The sequence below is a fragment of the Solanum verrucosum genome, unplaced genomic scaffold, assembly GCF_900185275.1.
Source record: "Solanum verrucosum unplaced genomic scaffold, falcon-dt-bn FXZP01000157.1, whole genome shotgun sequence".
Classification (NCBI taxonomy): domain Eukaryota; kingdom Viridiplantae; phylum Streptophyta; class Magnoliopsida; order Solanales; family Solanaceae; genus Solanum; species Solanum verrucosum.
In genome coordinates this window covers 1,952,936-1,959,070 of record NW_026020185.1, presented here as the reverse complement: position 1 = coordinate 1,959,070, position 6,135 = coordinate 1,952,936, and the positions used below count along the sequence as shown (strand labels likewise).

General features: G+C 32.7%; 1 pseudogene; it reads left to right on the top strand.

The window, feature by feature from the left end:
* Positions 1-1,275: 1,275 nt before the first annotated feature.
* On the top strand, positions 1,276-4,860 carry LOC125829359 (uncharacterized; annotated as a pseudogene).
* Positions 4,861-6,135: the final 1,275 nt, after the last annotated feature.

The window sequence follows — 6,135 nt, the reverse complement described above, 5'->3', positions numbered from 1 at the left end:
AAGTCGTAAGTATAATGATTCAATTTACAAATGGAGTCAAATACAAGGGTCTCTCATGTCATTCAATAATACACAGTTTCGACAACAAAGTTTCCTTTGTCCTTTGGATAAGTCCTACTATTGAAAAATAGTAAAAAGTTGTCAAATATTTTGTTCGTTCACTTTTATTGTCCACTATATTAAAAGTACTCTTTTGATTTACTTATCACTTTTGGCATATTAAGAGAATTTGTTTTTCATGTTTTATCCTCAACATTCTCCAAATTATTTTTCAATACATAAAATTATATATCAACTAATATGAATATTATGGTCAAATACTCATGTCAATCACTAACTTAAGATGCGTGCAAAAGTGGACAAATAAAATAAACAAAGTGAGTACAAAATATAAATGGAGACCACAAAATACTGTCATGGGCCTCAACTTTATTTATTTGTTTATTTCGATACCCACATTGGAGTCTGACTAAATATGAATTCGCGCCAAGAAGTCCCAAACAAAAGCAACTCCGAACCAGGGGGACTCAAATCCGAGATCTTTGATAAAGATTGAAGCAGTACTTACCACTCTACCACAACTCTTGTTGATTCATGGGCCTCATCTTATTAATGATCCTAAGCAAGCATGTGACGACCTCCTTAGGATCATTAACATTAATAGTAAAAAAATAGGTTTATATATATATATATATATATATATATATTAAGTCACCCATATTTAATAAAAGTAGGTTAATATTTTCCTATTTAATACTGCACAATTGAGAATGTAACTGAAATTAATTGTCAGATGTGGTCCTGGAAGTAAAAAACATATTCACTTGGAGTTGTTGATATGGGAACACAAAAGAAGCATGGGATCGTTTGGTAAAGTATATTAAAAAAATAAGTAAAAATTAAAGGAATCCCATAGTGTAAGATATAAATTACATCTTATCCCAACTAATTTACATTTTACAAAAAATCCCTTAAAAAGGTAGGCGAATGATACATAGCTACCATTCTGATACATTATAACTGATACAAGGTAAACAAATTATTGTTGCGCTAAAAAAGGAAAAAAATGTAATAATTAATTCTATTAATTTAATTAGCTTGATTTACACCTAACTGATCCTAAACAATCCATATCTTAATAGGTAATCTACTCAGACATTACAAATTTCAAATTTCAAAATTATATCTTCTACATTGAAGAACAATTTGTGAACATCCATCGATTTAGAAAAAGTGAGAAATACGAATAAAACTTCGAATCTTTGCTGATACAAGATGAATATATCCATTTTGCTGAGGCATTCAGAAATTTGGGTCAACGAAGTGAAATATGAAAGTTACAAAAGTGACGAAATCTTTGTTGCACAATCAATTTCGTTTTTGAATCTCAAAGCAGCAATTTCAGCTGAGTTGAATATCGATGTATCAAGGAAAAACATTGAAATTTGTTACATCATAGAAGGTAACTCATCTCCGATGAAAATTAAGAACGACATGGGTGTTAAACTTTATTTAGAAGTGAAAAAAAGTGAGCCAGGATTTGCAATGTATCCATTATGCATTGACACAAATGAAAAGATTTGCGATGATGTACATAACTTTGATGGAACATGCGGAGAAATTACGTGTGTAGAAGGCACAACACAGGATACAGAAGCTCTTGCGGTGGTTGAATGAAGAATTTGTGAGTCGTATTATATTCCAAAATTGGATGTTACAAATTACATAATTGATTCAAATAGTATAGAGGTGAAGACATGTTAGTTATATATGGATAAATCAACACTCGTAGATGTGATGGCGAAATATAAGATAAAGAACAATTTCAATTGCAAAGTAAAGAGATCTGATAGACAAAGGTATGAGAGTATTTGATTTGTTTTGTGAAGAACTATGTTTGGATTATTTAGATCTATAAATGGTGATACCATTATTTTTTTTTAATGTATGATACTTTATTAATTAGAATGTCTTTGATTTTGATTTTTGATTAGTTTGTTGAATATGATTTGTGGTAGATTGATAATGAAACATTATTTGTTGATACATTAAGTTAATATTGTTGATACGTTAAGATAATTCTGTTGAAACATTAAAGAATTTAATCTCAACAATCATGTAGCCGATACATTCCAAAAGTTTGTGATACATGATTCGTTATTTATTTATTTTTTGAATCTGATAAAAAATAATTGTGTTGATCGTCAATATTGTTGATACATTGAGTTAATACTGTTGATATGTTAAGATAATAGGCAAAAGTACTCATTACCCCCCTGAACTTGAAGTTTTTTATACGGTGTACACCTAAACTAAATTTCATTTTAATTACCCCCCGAACTTGTTTATTCCTCCGTTGCGTACACCTTTTTCGTCCACCTGGCGTAGAAATTGACAACACACTCTACTAGGCGCATGAAGAAGTGATTTTTTGCCACATCACAAAGCTACAACGGTGAAAAAACATAAAATCTCCAAATTTTTTTAATATTTGGCATATTTTAAACGAAAAATACGGAAAAATGTAAATGAAAAGTAAAGGAAACAAAGATTAACACTTACTTGGTAAGAATTTCCGACAAATTTGAAATTCAAGGAGTTCCGCGAAATCAGCCCTTATTCAAAAATAACTTTTAAATAATGAATTTTAATATTTGGCATATTTTAAACGAAAAATAGGGCAAAATGTAAATGAAAAGTAAAGGAAACAAAGATTAACACTTACTTGGTAAGAATTTCAGACAAATTTGAAATTTAATCGACCAACTTCACATCTAGAAAAACCCAAATCCAAAACGAGTTCCGCGAAATAAGCCCTTATTCAAATATAACTTTTAAACAATGAATTTTAAATTTAAGAAATTTATTTTATGCAATATTAATATATCTAGGTGGCTATTATTTATCCAGATGGAAATCCACATCATCAGTTTTGTCAGTTGTCGCGCGCGTGTAGTCACAATAGGAGCAGGTGGACGAAAAAGGTGTACGCAACGGAGGAATAAACAAGTTCGGGGGGGGGGGGTGGTAATTAAAACGAAATTTAGTTTAGGTGTACACCGTATAAAAAGCTTCAAGTTCAGGGAGGTAATGAATACTTTTGCCTAAGATAATACTGTTGAAACAGTAAATAATTTAGTCCTAACAATCATGTAGCCGATACATTCCAAAACATTGTGATACGTGGATAAATTATTATTTTCTAAATCTGATACAAAAAATACACTAAATTAATTGTGTTGGTCTTTGAAAACTGTTGATACATTAATGTACATCATTCTTTGATTACTTTGAACATTAGTGTTTTATTTATTATAACATGTAACTACTATATGTATTAATATGATGAAAAAATTGTACAGCTATGTGTCGGTATGCTTTCCGGATGAATGTGGCTGGACTATGAAGGCTTTCTGTAGGAAAAAATCTGATGTTTTCAAAGTTAGATACTTCAATAGTGAACATACGTGTCCAATGCGGGATAGGGTACTAACTAAAGTCCAAGCAACAGTCGGATTTGTAAGTGGTGTGACTTCTCCCAAATTGGTCAACCATAAACGAATTTATACTCCGAAAGATATAATTGTTGATATTAGAGAATCCTATGGGGTTCAAATATCTTACCAGCAGACATGGCGTGCTAAAGAATGTGCACTAGAAATGATAAGGGGTAAACCATCTGCTGGATATAGACAGATGTCGAGATACATATACATGTTAAATATAGTGTATCCAAATTGGGACATTTGTATCAACAAGCACACTTGATGGGGCAGGTATGCATTTTTTGTAGTTGTGACGTGTTTGTAAATGTTATGTATCAAATGAAATAATGTGTGTTACTCTGTAATTAGGTTGCATATTTCCATTGGCATATGGTGTTGTGGACACTGAAAATGACTGTTCGTGGACATGGTTCTTCGGACAATTCAAAAATGCATTTGGTGAACGCGAATAAATGTGTGTTGTATCAGATAGGAATGAGAGTATTATGAAAAATGTAAGGATTATGTTCCCAAATGTACCTCATTATGCATGCATATGGCATCTTTGAAAGAATGTCTGTGAAAACTTCAAAAGAAGCAGAAACACCCTAAGTGATCTATTCTACTATATGGCCAATGCATACAGAAAGGAGGATTTTGATAAATTGATGGTTAAGGTTGATAAAGTTGATCACAGGGTTAAGGAGTACCTTGAGGATGCAGGGTATGAGAAGTAGTCGAGAGTTCATTCAACAATAAATAGAGGTAGAATAATGACTTCGAACATTGCGGAATGTATCAATGGTTGTCTTGTTGAGGCATGACAATTATCTATATTAGAATTCTTGGAAGAAGTTAGAATTCTATTTGGTTCTTGACATTGCAAAAACAGAGAAATAACCTCTTATACAAAGGACACATTGAGGAGAAGATTTGAGGAGGTATTGATTATAAACGCGTCTAAAAGTTCAAAGATGGATGTATGTGTCATGATACATTATTTTATATTCTATGTATCTAATTCGGTGTATCATTCTGTTGTTTGAACATAATTTCTTTGAAATAATTTTGTAGTTGACTTTTTTAATGTACGCAGGTTGTTCCATCATCTGGATTTATTTTCTCTGTTTATGAAGCTGGAAGAAGATACATTGTTTGTCCTGAGTGGAAAGTATGTTCTTGTGGAAGATTTCAACTAGATGAGATACCTTGCGCATATGCAATCGTTGTTTTAAAGAAAAAGAATGTTAAAGATATGCATCCATATTGCTCTGATTACTACAAGCCTGATGCATTAACAAAAACATATAAGATTCCAATGGTTCAAATGACAAATAAGGAAGATTGGTCAGCTCCTGCAAGATGTGGTAGCTGAAATTGTGTATCCACCTACATACAAACGATTAGCTGGACGACCAAGGAAAAGAAGAAAAAAGAATGCAGATGAAAAGATTACAGTGAACACAAATTGTTATGGACAAAAAGGTCACAACATAAGAACTTGTACTTTCTTCCCAAAAGAAAAGTGAAATCATCATAATGTTTAGGCGAAATGGTCTGGTGGACCCTTGTACTTGTATCAGTTTGTATTCTGGACCATTCTATTTAATCATTTGTCAACTGAGCCCTTATACTAAAAAAAACACAATTTAACAAATCCCTCTAACCATTGACCAGGGTTATGTGACATTAAAATGTCTGAGTTGGCAAAAGTGTGTAACTACACGCTCTTAAGGAGAGTGAATGACATTTTTGGGTTTAAAAAAATTAAAATTATAAAATAAATAATTTTTTAAAAAACAATTAATTAAAAAATTCCTTCTTCTTCTCCCACTATCCCATCTTTTTCAGCCATTTTCATCCCAAACCCAACCTTTATTTTTTCGTCTTCACAATCTATTAAGATCAATTTACCAGATCTTGACCACATCTTGAGTCCACTGATTCAACGCTGATGGAGAAAGCGGCACTGGTGGTACTCGCCGGAGCACTGAATCGCAGTAGAGTGAGAGAGAAGCGGCGTTGGTGGTGCACCCCGGAGATCACTGTTTCATAGTGGAATGAGAGAGAGAGGCAGCAGTGGTCAATGTAGAGGAGAACAAAGTGGGTGAGGGTGCGAGGTCATGGCGGCGAAGAGGTTTTTCGGCCAGATCTAATAGTGCGATGACTTAGGTTGTTGGTTTTGTGGAGGTTGGAGGAGGAAAGGAAAATGGTGATAGTGTGCGGCGGAGATGTAGACATGTGAGGGAGAGAGTATATGTCATTTCGCCGGCAAAAGTGGCGACGACGGTGGTGATGGCTCTCTCTATAAATTTTGGCTGTGAAAATGGAGAGAATTGGACGTATGGAGTTTTCATTTTTTCCATTAAAGCTCACCATTGTTTCCGCTCATTAAACAAACATATCAATAGATCAAACAAAACACATATAAAAAAAGGGAAATGCAGAACATGAAATCAGAGAAATGAAGTTCACCAAAAAGTTGAACAGAAAATGGTGAAGTTCGTCGGAGTTACAATTTTTGGCCAGTAGTACTCTAGAGAATAAATTAAATTTTATTATTTTACCCTTTATTAAATAATTTTGATTAATAATTTTAAAAAATAGTTATGAGATAATTATGACATGACATTAATATATTTGACGTGGA